Raw genomic sequence first — 17,207 nt, forward strand, 5'->3', positions numbered from 1 at the left:
CATACAGAAACATATTGTTCAGTTACAAATCATAATACAAACATAAGATTAAAGGTATCCTGAGCTGGACTCTCTGAAGGGTGGAGGACATGAGACCGGCGCCGTTAGGCTGGGAGGGAGACACCTGAGCAGGTGATTGGCTGAGCAGGTGAGATAAAGACAGTTAGAGTTAGAAATTACACTTTGGTCTAATTTATGTATCCAGTGACTATATTCAAAAAGGTTTTCATATAGAAAAATGATGATTCTCTCTGGTCATTACCAGCTCAGTGTCTACTGCCGGGATCAGAAAGCTGAAGATTATTTCTTGTCAAATAAACTTTCTAAAACCTGCTTTCTGTGTGAGTCTTTGCAGGTTGAAGCTACATTTAAAGTTTTAATGAATCACTTTGGGTTTTGCAACAATTGGATATTTAAGGTCTTTGTTTTGTGAATCTATTGCAATTGGTAGAATTAATATGGAATAGTGGGACACCAGTCAGTTTGCTGGTTGAGCTGGAGTCCTTATAGGAGACATTATGCTGAACTATGATAATTGAGCCAGGTCACCTGCAGCCAAGAATATTCTAGTTACAGAATGTCACTTGTTAGAAGTTCAGAAGTCCTTTGGTTTGTTTGTAAATTATATTCAAAATGTGAATAATAAGAAAAATATTTGGCAAATAAACAACAAAAGTGCACCTTGAATGGATGCACTAAGTTGGCCAAAATTGTTGACTAAATGTAAAACTGACCAAACCTCTTTTCCATCTGGTTCTTAATAAATAAGTTAAAGGCTATTATATTTTAGATTTTAACTTACTTATTTTAAGAGTACCATTCACAACATAAAAATCTATTATTTGAACTTCAGCACCAGCAGGTATTTACTTATATCTGTTTTCTGAATCTGTGATGGACTGGTGATCTGTCAAGGGGCAGCAGCCCTCATGATCCACTAAATCAAATCAAACTTTATTTGTATAGCACATTTCAGCAGCAAGGCATTTCAAAGTGCTTTACATCAAATCAAACACAAAATACAATGCAACATAGAATCAACAATAAAAACAACATCAAGGTAGATTCCGTCAATAATTTTGCAACTGATTACATTTCAAATACAACTCTAAACATGTGGGTTTTAGTTGAGATTTAAAGGAAGTCAGTGTTTCAGCTGTTTTACAGTTTTCTGGAAGTTTGTTCCAGATATTTGGTGCATAGATGCTAAATGCCGCTTCTCCTCGTTTGGTTCTGGTTCTGGGGATGCAGAACAGACCAGAACCAGAAGACCTGAGAGGTCTGGAAGGTTGATACAACAGCAGCAGATCTTTAATGTATTGTGGTGCTAAACCATTCAGTGATTTATAAACTAACAACAGTATTTTAAAGTCTATTCTTTGAGCGACAGGGAGCCAGTGGAGGGACTTTAAAACTGGTGTTATGTGCTCTATCTTCCTGGTTTTAGTGAGAACACCAGCAGCAGCATTCTGGATCAGCTGCAGCTGTTTGATTGATTTGTTGGACAGACCTGTGAAGACGGATGGATGAGTTTCTCTAGATCTGGCTGAGACATTAGTCCTTTAATCCTGGAAATGTTCTTCAGGATATAAGGATAAGTGTGTGGGTATGATAATTAATGGATGGATAAATGGGATCTTAATGTACATTTGTCTCCAAAACATTGATTTGATTCATGCTATATGACTTTTGTTTGAGATAGATGGGGTGTAAGGATAGCTAAATACATTTCCATAATGTTTCCGAATGTTGCTCATTTTAGATCGCTTGTTAATGATATAATTTTAAATAAAGATTTAAAAATAAAAAAGGGACATACCACGTGAAAGACATGCCACCTGACATATCACGTTTTGTAGCCATTTCTATACTGTTTAATTAGTATTTTTAATGTTGAAAGTGTTCTTGGGTGTTTTGAAAGGTGTTGTCAAATAAAATACGTTATTATTATTATAATTATTATGAAACGGTTGGGACAGGAAATAGTGTCGCTAGAGTCCCCTTCATTTCCGGAATGAAATAGTCACATTTCCATATAAGATATGAGTCTGACAATGGTCCGTCCCCGTCCCTTTCTGTTTGCTGCAGCGAGGTGTACTTGGAAATTTCAGCACCACAATCAAATTTCAGCATAATTTGCTTTAGTACAACGTGGAAATGCTGAGAAAGCAGTAGATCTGGTTGTTTGAAGCTGGAACCAAGTCAAAATTTTGTGTTTTAAGCTTTTTTAATGTTAGTGACCAAAAACGCTTTATCTCAGCGAGAGAAGTCAAAAACGGACATTCTGTAAAATTTCAGCACCACAATCAAATTTTAGCATAATTTGCTTTAGTACAACGTGGAAATGCTGAGCAACAGTAGATCTGGTTGTTTGAAGCTGGAACCAGTTCAAAATTTTGAGTTTTAAACATTTTTACTGTTAGTGACCAAAAATGCTTAAGCTCAGCGACAGAAGCCAAAAACGGACAGTAAGTGAAATTTCAGCACTACAATCAAATTTCAACATAATTTGCTTTAGTATAACTTGGAAATGCTGAGAAGCAGTAGATCTGGTTGTTTGAAGCTGGAACCAGTTCAAAATTTTGAGTTTTAAGCTTTTTTACTGTTAGTGACCAAAAACGCTTTATCTCAGCGAGAGAAGCCAAAAACGGACAGTATGTGAAATTTCAGCACCACAATCAAATTTCAGCATAATTTGCTTTAGTATATTCTTGGAATTGCTGAGAATCAGTAGATCTGGTTGTTTGAAGCTGGAACCAGTTCAAAATTTTGAGTTTTAAGCTTTTTTACTGTTAGTAACCAAAAACGCTTTAGAGAAGCCAAAAATGGACAGTATGTGAAATTTCAGCACCACAATCAAATTTCAGCATAATTTGCTTTAGTATATTCTTGGAAATGCTGAGAAGCAGTAAATCTGGTTGTTTGAAGCTGGAACCAGTTCAAAATTTTGAGTTTTAAGCTTTTTTACTGTTAGTGACCTAAAACGCTTTATCTCAGCGAGAGAAGCCAAAAATGGACAGTTTGTGAAATTTCAGCACCACAATCAAATTTCAGCATAATTTGCTTTAGTATAACTTGGAAATGCTGAGAAGCAGTAAATCTGGTTGTTTGAAGCTGGAACCAGTTCAACATTTTGAGTTTTAAGCTTTTTTACTGTTAGTGACCAAAAACGCTTTATCTCAGCGAGAGAAGCCAAAAATGGACAGTTTGTGAAATTTCAACACCACAATCAAATTTCAGCATAATTTGCTTTAGTATAATTTGGAAATGCTGAGAAGCAGTAAATCTGGTTGTTTGAAGCTGGAACCAGTTCAAAATTTTGAGTTTTAAGCTTTTTCACTGTTAGTAACCAAAAACGCTTTAGAGAAGCCAAAAACGGACAGTATGTGAAATTTCAGCACCACAATCAAATTTCAGCATAATTTGCTTTAGTACAACGTGGAAATGCTGAGCAACAGTATATCTGGTTGTTTGAAGCTGGAACCAGTTCAAAATTTTGAGTTTTAAACATTTTTACTGTTAGTGACCAAAAATGCTTAAGCTCAGCGACAGAAGCCAAAAACGGACAGTAAGTGAAATTTGAGCACTACAATCAAATTTCAACATAATTTGCTTTAGTATAACTTGGAAATGCTGAGAAGCAGTAGATCTGGTTGTTTGAAGCTGGAACCAGTTCAAAATTTTGAGTTTTAAGCTTTTTTACTTAGTGACCAAAAACGCTTTATCTCAGCGAGAGAAGCCAAAAACGGACAGTATGTGAAATTTCAGCACCACAATCAAATTTCAGCATAATTTGCTTTAGTATATTCTTGGAAATGCTGAGAAGCAGTAAATCTGGTTGTTTGAAGCTGGAACCAGTTCAAAATTTTGAGTTTTAAGCTTTTTCACTGTTAGTAACCAAAAACGCTTTAGAGAAGCCAAGAACGGACAGGATGTGAAATTTCAGCACCACAATCAAATTTCAGCATAATTTGCTTTAGTATATTCTTGGAAATGCTGAGAAGCAGTAAATCTGGTTGTTTGAAGCTGGAACCAGTTCAAAATTTTGAGTTTTAAGCTTTTTTACTGTTAGTGACCTAAAACGCTTTATCTCAGCGAGAGAAGCCAAAAATGGACAGTTTGTGAAATTTCAGCACCACAATCAAATTTCAGCATAATTTGCTTTAGTATAATTTGGAAATGCTGAGAAGCAGTAAATCTGGTTGTTTGAAGCTGGAACCAGTTCAAAATTTTGAGTTTTAAGCTTTTTCACTGTTAGTAACCAAAAACGCTTTAGAGAAGCCAAAAGTGGACAGTATGTGAAATTTCAGCACCACAATCAAATTTCAGCATAATTTGCTTTAGTATATTCTTGGAAATGCTGAGAAGCAGTAAATCTGGTTGTTTGAAGCTGGAACCAGTTCAAAATTTTGAGTTTTAAGCTTTTTTACTGTTAGTGACCTAAAACGCTTTATCTCAGCGAGAGAAGCCAAAAATGGACAGTTTGTGAAATTTCAGCACCACAATCAAATTTCAGCATAATTTGCTTTAGTATAACTTGGAAATGCTGAGAAGCAGTAAATCTGGTTGTTTGAAGCTGGAACCAGTTCAACATTTTGAGTTTTAAGCTTTTTTACTGTTAGTGACCAAAAACGCTTTATCTCAGCGAGAGAAGCCAAAAATGGACAGTTTGTGAAATTTCAGCACCACAATCAAATTTCAGCATAATTTGATTTAGTATAATTTGGAAATGCTGAGAAGCAGTAAATCTGGTTGTTTGAAGCTGGAACCAGTTCAAAATTTTGAGTTTTAAGCTTTTTTACTGTTAGTAACCAAAAACGCTTTAGAGAAGCCAAAAACGGACAGTATGTGAAATTTCAGCACCACAATCAAATTTCAGCATAATTTGCTTTAGTATATTCTTGGAAATGCTGAGAAACAGTAAATCTGTTTGTTTGAAGCAGGAACCAGTTCAAAATTTTGAGTTTTAAGCTTTTTGACTGTTAGTGACCTAAAACGCTTTATCTCAGCGCGAGAAGCCAAAAATGGACAGTTTGTGAAATTTCAGCACCACAATCAAATTTCAGCATAATTTGCTTTAGTATAACTTGGAAATGCTGAGAAGCAGTAAATCTGGTTGTTTGAAGCTGGAACCAGTTCAACATTTTGAGTTTTAAGCTTTTTTACTGTTAGTGACCAAAAACGCTTTATCTCAGCGAGAGAAGTCAAAAATGGACATTCTGTAAAATTTCAGCACCACAATCAAATTTTAGCATAATTTGCTTTAGTACAACGTGGAAATGCCGAGAAGCAGTAAATCTGGTTGTTTGAAGCTGGAACCAGTTCAAAATTTTGAGTTTTAAGCTTTTTTACTGTTAGTGACCTAAAACGCTTTATCTCAGCGAGAGAAGCCAAAAATGGACAGTTTGTGAAATTTCAGCACCACAATCAAATTTCAGCATAATTTGCTTTAGTACAACGTGGAAATGCTGAGCAACAGTATATCTGGTTGTTTGAAGCTGGAACCAGTTCAAAATTTTGAGTTTTAAACATTTTTACTGTTAGTGACCAAAAATGCTTAAGCTCAGCGACAGAAGCCAAAAACGGACAGTAAGTGAAATTTCAGCACCACAATCAAATTTCAACATAATTTGCTTTAGTATAACTTGGAAATGCTGAGAAGCAGTAGATCTGGTTGTTTGAAGCTGGAACCAGTTCAAAATTTTGAGTTTTAAGCTTTTTTACTTAGTGACCAAAAACGCTTTATCACAGCGAGAGAAGCCAAAAACGGACAGTATGTGAAATTTCAGCACCACAATCAAATTTCAGCATAATTTGCTTTAGTATATTCTTGGAATTGCTGAGAATCAGTAGATCTGGTTGTTTGAAGCTGGAACCAGTTCAAAATTTTGAGTTTTAAGCTTTTTCACTGTTAAAAAACGCTTTATCTCAGAGAGAAGCCAAAAACGGACAGTATGTGAAATTTCAGCACCACAATCAAATTTCAGCATAATTTGCTTTAGTACAACGTGGAAATGCTGAGCCACAGTATATCTGGTTGTTTGAAGCTGGAACCAGTTCAAAATTTTGAGTTTTAAACATTTTTACTGTTAGTGACCAAAAATGCTTAAGCTCAGCGACAGAAGCCAAAAATGGACAGTAAGTGAAATTTGAGCACTACAATCAAATTTCAACATAATTTGCTTTAGTATAACTTGGAAATGCTGAGAAGCAGTAGATCTGGTTGTTTGAAGCTGGAACCAGTTCAAAATTTTGAGTTTTAAGCTTTTTTACTTAGTGAGCAAAAACGCTTTATCACAGCGAGAGAAGCCAAAAACGGACAGTATGTGAAATTTCAGCACCACAATCAAATTTCAGCATAATTTGCTTTAGTATATTCTTGGAATTGCTGAGAATCAGTAGATCTGGTTGTTTGAAGCTGGAACCAGTTCAAAATTTTGAGTTTTAAGCTTTTTTACTGTTAGTAACCAAAAACGCTTTAGAGAAGCCAAAAACGGACAGTATGTGAAATTTCAGCACCACAATCAAATTTCAGCATAATTTGCTTTAGTATATTCTTGGAAATGCTGAGAAGCAGTAAATCTGGTTGTTTGAAGCTGGAACCAGTTCAAAATTTTGAGTTTTAAGCTTTTTTACTGTTAGTGACCTAAAACGCTTTATCTCAGCGAGAGAAGCCAAAAATGGACAGTTTGTGAAATTTCAGCACCACAATCAAATTTCAACATAATTTGCTTTAGTATAACTTGGAAATGCTGAGAAACAGTAAATCTGGTTGTTTGAAGCTGGAACCAGTTCAACATTTTGAGTTTTAAGCTTTTTTACTGTTAGTGACCAAAAACACTTTATCTCAGCGAGAGAAGCCAACAATGGACAGTTTGTGAAATTTCAACACCACAATCAAATTTCAGCATAATTTGCTTTAGTATAATTTGGAAATGCTGAGAAGCAGTAAATCTGGTTGTTTGAAGCTGGAACCAGTTCAAAATTTTGAGTTTTAAGCTTTTTCACTGTTAGTAACCAAAAACGCTTTAGAGAAGCCAAAAACGGACAGTATGTGAAATTTCAGCACCACAATCAAATTTCAGCATAATTTGCTTTAGTACAACGTGGAAATGCTGAGCAACAGTATATCTGGTTGTTTGAAGCTGGAACCAGTTCAAAATTTTGAGTTTTAAGCTTTTTTACTTAGTGACCAAAAACGCTTTAAGCTCAGCGACAAGCCAAAACGGACAGTAAGTGAAATTTCATCACCACAATCAAATTTCAGCATAATTTGCTTTAGTATAACTTGGAAATGCTGAGAAGCAGTAAATCTGGTTGTTTGAAGCTGGAACCAGTTCAAAATTTTGAGTTTTAAGCTTTTTTACTGTTAGTGACCAAAAACGCTTTATCTCAGCGAGAGAAGCCAAAAACGGACAGTATGTGAAATTTCAGCACCACAATCAAATTTCAGCATAATTTGCTTTAGTATATTCTTGGAATTGCTGAGAATCAGTAGATCTGGTTGTTTGAAGCTGGAACCAGTTCAAAATTTTGAGTTTTAAGCTTTTTACTGTTAGTAACCAAAAACGCTTTAGAGAAGCCAAAAATGGACAGTATGTGAAATTTCAGCACCACAATCAAATTTCAGCATAAATTGCTTTAGTATATTCTTGGAAATGCTGAGAAGCAGTAAATCTGGTTGTTTGAAGCTGGAACCAGTTCAAAATTTTGAGTTTTAAGCTTTTTGACTGTTAGTGACCAAAACGCTTTATCTCAGCAGAGAAGCCAAAATGGACAGTTTGTGAAATTTCAGCACCACAATCAAATTTCAGCATAATTTGCTTTAGTATAACTTGGAAATGCTGAGAAGCAGTAAATCTGGTTGTTTGAAGCTGGAACCAGTTCAACATTTTGAGTTTTAAGCTTTTTTACTGTTAGTGACCAAAAACGCTTTATCTCAGCGAGAGAAGCCAACAATGGACAGTTTGTGAAATTTCAACACCACAATCAAATTTCAGCATAATTTGCTTTAGTATAATTTGGAAATGCTGAGAAGCAGTAAATCTGGTTGTTTGAAGCTGGAACCAGTTCAAAATTTTGAGTTTTAAGCTTTTTCACTGTTAGTAACCAAAAACGCTTTAGAGAAGCCAAAAATGGACAGGATGTGAAATTTCAGCACCACAATCAAATTTCAGCATAATTTGCTTTAGTATATTCTTGGAAATGCTGAGAAGCAGTAAATCTGGTTGTTTGAAGCTGGAACCAGTTCAACATTTTGAGTTTTAAGCTTTTTTACTGTTAGTGACCAAAAACGCTTTATCTCAGCGAGAGAAGCCAAAAATGGACAGTTTGTGAAATTTCAACACCACAATCAAATTTCAGCATAATTTGCTTTAGTATAATTTGGAAATGCTGAGAAGCAGTAAATCTGGTTGTTTGAAGCTGGAACCAGTTCAAAATTTTGAGTTTTAAGCTTTTTTACTGTTAGTAACCAAAAACGCTTTAGAGAAGCCAAAAATGGACAGTATGTGAAATTTCAGCACCACAATCAAATTTCAGCATAATTTGCTTTAGTATATTCTTGGAAATGCTGAGAAGCAGTAAATCTGGTTGTTTGAAGCTGGAACCAGTTCAAAATTTTGAGTTTTAAGCTTTTTTACTGTTAGTGACCTAAAACGCTTTATCTCAGCGAGAAGCCAAAAATGGACAGTTTGTGAAATTTCAACACCACAATCAAATTTCAGCATAATTTGCTTTAGTATAATTTGGAAATGCTGAGAAGCAGTAAATCTGGTTGTTTGAAGCTGGAACCAGTTCAAAATTTTGAGTTTTAAGCTTTTTCACTGTTAGTAACCAAAAACGGTTTAGAGAAGCCAAGAACGGACAGGATGTGAAATTTCAGCACCACAATCAAATTTCAGCATAATTTGCTTTAGTATATTCTTGGAAATGCTGAGAAGCAGTAAATCTGGTTGTTTGAAGCTGGAACCAGTTCAACATTTTGAGTTTTAAGCTTTTTTACTGTTAGTGACCAAAAACGCTTTATCTCAGCGAGAGAAGCCAAAAATGGACAGTTTGTGAAATTTCAACACCACAATCAAATTTCAGCATAATTTGCTTTAGTATAATTTGGAAATGCTGAGAAGCAGTAAATCTGGTTGTTTGAAGCTGGAACCAGTTCAAAATTTTGAGTTTTAAGCTTTTTTACTGTTAGTGACCTAAAACGCTTTATCTCAGCGAGAGAAGCCAAAAATGGACAGTTTGTGAAATTTCAGCACCACAATCAAATTTCAGCATAATTTACTTTAGTATAATTTGGAAATGCTGAGAAACAGTAAATCTGGTTGTTTGAAGCTGGAACCAGTTCAACATTTTGAGTTTTAAGCTTTTTTACTGTTAGTGACCAAAAACGCTTTATCTCAGCGAGAGAAGTCAAAAATGGACATTCTGTAAAATTTCAGCACCACAATCAAATTTCAGCATAATTTGCTTTAGTATATTCTTGGAAATGCTGAGAAGCAGTAAATCTGGTTGTTTGAAGCTGGAACCAGTTCAAAATTTTGAGTTTTAAGCTTTTTTACTGTTAGTGACCTAAAACGCTTTATCTCAGCGAGAGAAGCCAAAAATGGACAGTTTGTGAAATTTCAGCACCACAATCAAATTTCAGCATAATTTGCTTTAGTATAACTTGGAAATGCTGAGAAGCAGTAAATCTGGTTGTTTGAAGCTGGAACCAGTTCAACATTTTGAGTTTTAAGCTTTTTTACTGTTAGTGACCAGAAACGCTTTATCTCAGCGAGAGAAGCCAAAAATGGACAGTTTGTGAAATTTCAACACCACAATCAAATTTCAGCATAATTTGCTTTAGTATAACTTGGAAATGCTGAGAAGCAGTAGATCTGGTTGTTTGAAGCTGGAACCAGTTCAAAATTTTGAGTTTTAAGCTTTTTTACTTAGTGACCAAAAACGCTTTATCTCAGCGAGAGAAGCCAAAAACGGACAGTATGTGAAATTTCAGCACCACAATCAAATTTCAGCATAATTTGCTTTAGTATATTCTTGGAATTGCTGAGAATCAGTAGATCTGGTTGTTTGAAGCTGGAACCAGTTCAAAATTTTGAGTTTTAAGCTTTTTTACTGTTAGTAACCAAAAACGCTTTAGAGAAGCCAAAAACGGACAGTATGTGAAATTTCAGCACCACAATCAAATTTCAGCATAATTTGCTTTAGTATAACTTGGAAATGCTGAGAAGCAGTAAATCTGGTTGTTTGAAGCTGGAACCAGTTCAACATTTTGAGTTTTAAGCTTTTTTACTGTTAGTGACCAAAAACGCTTTATCTCAGCGAGAGAAGCCAAAAATGGACAGTTTGTGAAATTTCAACACCACAATCAAATTTCAGCATAATTTGCTTTAGTATAATTTGGAAATGCTGAGAAGCAGTAAATCTGGTTGTTTGAAGCTGGAACCAGTTCAAAATTTTGAGTTTTAAGCTTTTTCACTGTTAGTAACCAAAACGGGACAGTATGTGAAATTTCAGCACCACAATCAAATTTCAGCATAATTTGCTTTAGTATAACTTGGAAATGCTGAGAAGCAGTAAATCTGGTTGTTTGAAGCTGGAACCAGTTCAACATTTTGAGTTTTAAGCTTTTTTACTGTTAGTAACCAAAACGCTTTTATCTCTAGAGAAGCCAAAAATGGACAGTTTGAAATTTCAACACCACAATCAAATTTCAGCATAATTTGCTTTAGTATAATTTGGAAATGCTGAGAAGCAGTAAATCTGGTTGTTTGAAGCTGGAACCAGTTCAAAATTTTGAGTTTTAAAAATTTTTACTGTTAGTGACCAAAAATGCTTATCTCAGCGAGAGAAGCCAAAAACGGACAGTAAGTGAAATTTCAGCACCACAATCAAATTTCAAAATAATTTGCTTTAGTATAACTTGGAAATGCTGAGAAGCAGTAGATCTGGTTGTTTGAAGCTGGAACCAGTTCAAAATTTTGAGTTTTAAGCTTTTTACTGTTAGTGACCAAAAACGCTTTATCTCAGCGAGAAGCCAAAAACGGACAGTATGTGAAATTTCAGCACCACAATCAAATTTCAGCATAATTTGCTTTAGTATAATTTGGAAATGCTGAGAAGCAGTAAATCTGGTTGTTTGAAGCTGGAACCAGTTCAAAATTTTGAGTTTTAAGCTTTTTCACTGTTAGTAACCAAAACGCTTTATCTCAGCGAGAAGCCAAAATGGACAGTTGTGAAATTTCAGCACCACAATCAAATTTCAGCATAATTTGCTTAATATAATTTGGAAATGCTGAGAAGCAGTAAATCTGGTTGTTTGAAGCTGGAACCAGTTCAAAATTTTGAGTTTTAAGCTTTTTTACTGTTAGTGACCAAAACGCTTTATCTCAGCGAAAGAAGCCAAAATGGACAGTTTGTGAAATTTCAGCACCACAATCAAATTTCAGCATAATTTGCTTTAGTATATTCTTGGAAATGCTGAGAAGCAGTAAATCTGGTTGTTTGAAGCTGGAACCAGTTCAAAATTTTGAGTTTTAAGCTTTTTACTGTTAGTAACCAAAAAACGCTTTAGAGAAGCCAAAAAGCGGACAGTATGTGAAATTTCAGCACCACAATCAAATTTCAGCATAATTTGCTTTAGTATATTCTTGGAAAAGCTGAGAAGCAGTAAATCTGGTTGTTTGAAGCTGGAACCAGTTCAAAATTTTGAGTTTTAAGCTTTTTCACTGTTAGTAACCAAAAACGCTTTAGAGAAGCCAAGAACGGACAGGATGTGAAATTTCAGCACCACAATCAAATTTCAGCATAATTTGCTTTAGTATAACTTGGAAATGCTGAGAAGCAGTAAATCTGGTTGTTTGAAGCTGGAACCAGTTCAACATTTTGAGTTTTAAGCTTTTTTACTGTTAGTGACCAAAAACGCTTTAGAGAAGCCAAAAACGGACAGGATGTGAAATTTCAGCACCACAATCAAATTTCAGCATAATTTGCTTTAGTATATTCTTGGAAATGCTGAGAAGCAGTAAATCTGGTTGTTTGAAGCTGGAACCAGTTCAAAATTTTGAGTTTTAAGCTTTTTTACTGTTAGTGACCTAAAACGCTTTATCTCAGCGAGAGAAGCCAAAAATGGACAGTTTGTGAAATTTCAGCACCACAATCAAATTTCAGCATAATTTGCTTTAGTATAATTTGGAAATGCTGAGAAGCAGTAAATCTGGTTGTTTGAAGCTGGAACCAGTTCAAAATTTTGAGTTTTAAGCTTTTTTACTGTTAGTAACCAAAAACGCTTTAGAGAAGCCAAAAATGGACAGTATGTGAAATTTCAGCACCACAATCAAATTTCAGCATAATTTGCTTTAGTATAACTTGGAAATGCTGAGAAGCAGTAAATCTGGTTGTTTGAAGCTGGAACCAGTTCAAAATTTTGAGTTTTAAGCTTTTTTACTGTTAGTAACCAAAAACGCTTTATCTCAGCGAGAGAAGCCAAAAATGGACAGTTTGTGAAATTTCAACACCACAATCAAATTTCAGCATAATTTGCTTTAGTATAATTTGGAAATGCTGAGAAGCAGTAAATCTGGTTGTTTGAAGCTGGAACCAGTTCAAAATTTTGAGTTTTAAACATTTTTACTGTTAGTGACCAAAAATGCTTAAGCTCAGCGACAGAAGCCAAAAACGGACAGTAAGTGAAATTTCAGCACTACAATCAAATTTCAACATAATTTGCTTTAGTATAACTTGGAAATGCTGAGAAGCAGTAGATCTGGTTGTTTGAAGCTGGAACCAGTCCAAATTTTGAGTTTTAAGCTATTTTACTTAGTGACCAAAAACGCTTTATCTCAGCGAGAGAAGCCAAAAACGGACAGTATGTGAAATTTCAGCACCACAATCAAATTTCAGCATAATTTGCTTTAGTATATTCTTGGAAATGCTGAGAAGCAGTAAATCTGGTTGTTTGAAGCTGGAACCAGTTCAAAATTTTGAGTTTTAAGCTTTTTTACTGTTAGTGACCTAAAACGCTTTATCTCAGCGAGAGAAGCCAAAAATGGACAGTTTGTGAAATTTCAACACCACAATCAAATTTCAGCATAATTTGCTTTAGTATAATTTGGAAATGCTGAGAAGCAGTAAATCTGGTTGTTTGAAGCTGGAACCAGTTCAAAATTTTGAGTTTTAAACATTTTTACTGTTAGTGACCAAAAATGCTTAAGCTCAGCGACAGAAGCCAAAAACGGACAGTAAGTGAAATTTCAGCACTACAATCAAATTTCAACATAATTTGCTTTAGTTTAACTTGGAAATGCTGAGAAGCAGTAGATCTGGTTGTTTGAAGCTGGGACCAGTTCAAAATTTTGAGTTTTAAGCTTTTTTACTTAGTGACCAAAAACGCTTTATCTCAGCGAGAGAAGCCAAAAACGGACAGTATGTGAAATTTCAGCACCACAATCAAATTTCAGCATAATTTGCTTTAGTATATTCTTGGAAATGCTGAGAAGCAGTAAATCTGGTTGTTTGAAGCTGGAACCAGTTCAAAATTTTGAGTTTTAAGCTTTTTTACTGTTAGTAACCTAAAACGCTTTTAGAGAAGAAGCCAAAATGGACAGTATGTGAAATTTCAGCACCACAATCAAATTTCAGCATAATTTGCTTTAGTATAACTTGGAAATGCTGAGAAACAGTAAATCTGGTTGTTTGAAGCTGGAACCAGTTCAACATTTTGAGTTTTAAGCTTTTTTACTGTTAGTGACCAAAACGCTTTATCTCAGCGAGAAGCCAAAAATGGACGTTTGTGAAATTTCAGCACCACAATCAAATTTCAGCATAATTTGCTTTAGTATAATTCTTGGAAATGCTGAGAAGCAGTAAATCTGGTTGTTTGAAGCTGAAACCAGTTCAAAATTTTGAGTTTTAAGCTTTTTTACTGTTAGTCCAACCAAAACGCTTTAGAGAAGCCAAAATGGACAGTTTGAAATTTCAGCACCACAATCAAATTTCAGCATAATTTGCTTTAGTATATTCTTGGAAATGCTGAGAAGCAGTAAATCTGTTTGTTTGAAGCTGGAACCAGTTCAAAATTTTGAGTTTTAAGCTTTTTTACTGTTAGTAACCAAAAACGCTTTAGAGAAGCCAAAAATGGACAGTTTGTGAAATTTCAGCACTACAATCAAATTTCAGCATAATTTGCTTTAGTATAACTTGGAAATGCTGAGAAGCAGTAAATCTGGTTGTTTGAAGCTGGAACCAGTTCAACATTTTGAGTTTTAAGCTTTTTTACTGTTAGTGACCAAAAACGCTTTATCTCAGCGAGAGAAGCCAAAAATGGACAGTTTGTGAAATTTCAGCACCACAATCAAATTTCAGCATAATTTGCTTTAGTATATTCTTGGAAATGCTGAGAAGCAGTAAATCTGGTTGTTTGAAGCTGGAACCAGTTCAAAATTTTGAGTTTTAAGCTTTTTCACTGTTAGTAACCAAAAACGCTTTAGAGAAGCCAAAAATGGACAGTTTGTGAAATTTCAGCACCACAATCAAATTTCAGCATAATTTGCTTTAGTATAACTTGGAAATGCTGAGAAGCAGTAAATCTGGTTGTTTGAAGCTGGAACCAGTTCAAAATTTTGAGTTTTAAGCTTTTTCACTGTTAGTAACCAAAAACGCTTTAGAGAAGCCAAGAACGGACAGGATGTGAAATTTCAGCACCACAATCAAATTTCAGCATAATTTGCTTTAGTATATTCTTGGAAATGCTGAGAAGCAGTAAATCTGGTTGTTTGAAGCTGGAACCAGTTCAACATTTTGAGTTTTAAGCTTTTTTACTGTTAGTGACCAAAAACGCTTTATCTCAGCGAGAGAAGCCAAAAATGGACAGTTTGTGAAATTTCAACACCACAATCAAATTTCAGCATAATTTGCTTTAGTATAATTTGGAAATGCTGAGAAGCAGTAAATCTGGTTGTTTGAAGCTGGAACCAGTTCAAAATTTTGAGTTTTAAGCTTTTTTACTGTTAGTAACCAAAAACGCTTTAGAGAAGCCAAAAACGGACAGTATGTGAAATTTCAGCACCACAATCAAATTTCAGCATAATTTGCTTTAGTATATTCTTGGAAATGCTGAGAAACAGTAAATCTGTTTGTTTGAAGCAGGAACCAGTTCAAAATTTTGAGTTTTAAGCTTTTTGACTGTTAGTGACCAACAACGCTTTTAGAGAAGCCAAAAATGGACAGTATGTGAAATTTCAGCACCACAATCAAATTTCAGCATAATTTGCTTTAGTATATTCTTGGAAATGCTGAGAAGCAGTAAATCTGGTTGTTTGAAGCTGGAACCAGTTCAAAATTTTGAGTTTTAAGCTTTTTTACTGTTAGTGACCAAAAACGCTTTATCTCAGCGAGAGAAGCCAAAAATGGACAGTTGTGAAATTTCAGCACCACAATCAAATTTCAGCATAATTTGCATTAGTATAACTTGGAAATGCTGAGAAGCAGTAAATCTGGTTGTTTGAAGCTGGAACCAGTTCAAAATTTTGAGTTTTAAGCTTTTTTTACTGTTAGTGACCTAAAACGCTTTAGAGAAGCCAAAAATGGACAGTATGTGAAATTTCAGCACCACAATCAAATTTCAGCATAATTTGCTTTAGTATAATTTGGAAATGCTGAGAAGCAGTAAATCTGGTTGTTTGAAGCTGGAACCAGTTCAAAATTTTGAGTTTTAAGCTTTTTTACTGTTAGTAACCAAAAACGCTTTAGAGAAGCCAAAAACGGACAGTATGTGAAATTTCACCACAATCAAATTTCAGCATAATTTGCTTTAGTATAACTTGGAAATGCTGAGAAGCAGTAAATCTGGTTGTTTGAAGCTGGAACCAGTTCAAAATTTTGAGTTTTAAGCTTTTTACTGTTAGTGACCAAAACACTTTAGAGAAGCCAAGAACGGACAGTATGTGAAATTTCAGCACCACAATCAAATTTCAGCATAATTTGCTTTAGTATAACTTGGAAATGCTGAGAAGCAGTAAATCTGGTTGTTTGAAGCTGGAACCAGTTCAACATTTTGAGTTTTAAGCTTTTTACTGTTAGTAACCAAAAACGCTTTTAGAGAAGCCAAAAAGCGGACAGTATGTGAAATTTCAGCACCACAATCAAATTTCAGCATAATTTGCTTTAGTATAATTTGGAAATGCTGAGAAGCAGTAAATCTGGTTGTTTGAAGCTGGAACCAGTTCAAAATTTTGAGTTTTAAGCTTTTTACTGTTAGTAACCAAAAATGCTTAAGCTCAGAAGCCAAAAACGGACAGTGTGAAATTTCAGCACCACAATCAAATTTCAGCATAATTTGCTTTAGTATAACTTGGAAATGCTGAGAAGCAGTAAATCTGGTTGTTTGAAGCTGGAACCAGTTCAAAATTTTGAGTTTTAAGCTTTTTTACTGTTAGTGACCTAAAACGCTTTATCTCAGCGAGAAGCCAAGCCAAAATGGACAGTTTGTGAAATTTCAGCACCACAATCAAATTTCAGCATAATTTGCTTTAGTATAATTTGGAAATGCTGAGAAGCAGTAAATCTGGTTGTTTGAAGCTGGAACCAGTTCAAAATTTTGAGTTTTAAGCTTTTTTACTGTTAGTGACCTAAAACGCTTTATCTCAGCGAGAGAAGCCAAAAATGGACAGTTTGTGAAATTTCAGCACCACAATCAAATTTCAGCATAATTTGCTTTAGTATAATTTGGAAATGCTGAGAAGCAGTAAATCTGGTTGTTTGAAGCTGGAACCAGTTCAAAATTTTGAGTTTTAAGCTTTTTTACTTTTAGTAACCAAAAACGCTTTAGAGAAGCCAAAAATGGACAGTATGTGAAATTTCAGCACCACAATCAAATTTCAGCATAATTTGCTTTAGTATAATTTGGAAATGCTGAGAAGCAGTAAATCTGGTTGTTTGAAGCTGGAACCAGTTCAAAATTTTGAGTTTTAAGCTTTTTTACTGTTAGTAACCAAAACGCTTTATCTAGAGAAGCCAAAATGGACAGTTTGTGAAATTTCGGCACCACAATCAAATTTCAGCATAATTTGCTTTAGTATAACTTGGAAATGCTGAGAAGCAGTAAATCTGGTTGTTTGAAGCTGGAACCAGTTCAAAATTTTGAGTTTTAAAGCTTTTTACTGTTAGTGACCAAAAACGCTTTATCTCAGCTTAGAGAAGCCAAA

The sequence above is a fragment of the Gambusia affinis genome, linkage group LG05, assembly GCF_019740435.1.
Source record: "Gambusia affinis linkage group LG05, SWU_Gaff_1.0, whole genome shotgun sequence".
Taxonomy (NCBI): Eukaryota; Metazoa; Chordata; class Actinopteri; order Cyprinodontiformes; family Poeciliidae; genus Gambusia; species Gambusia affinis.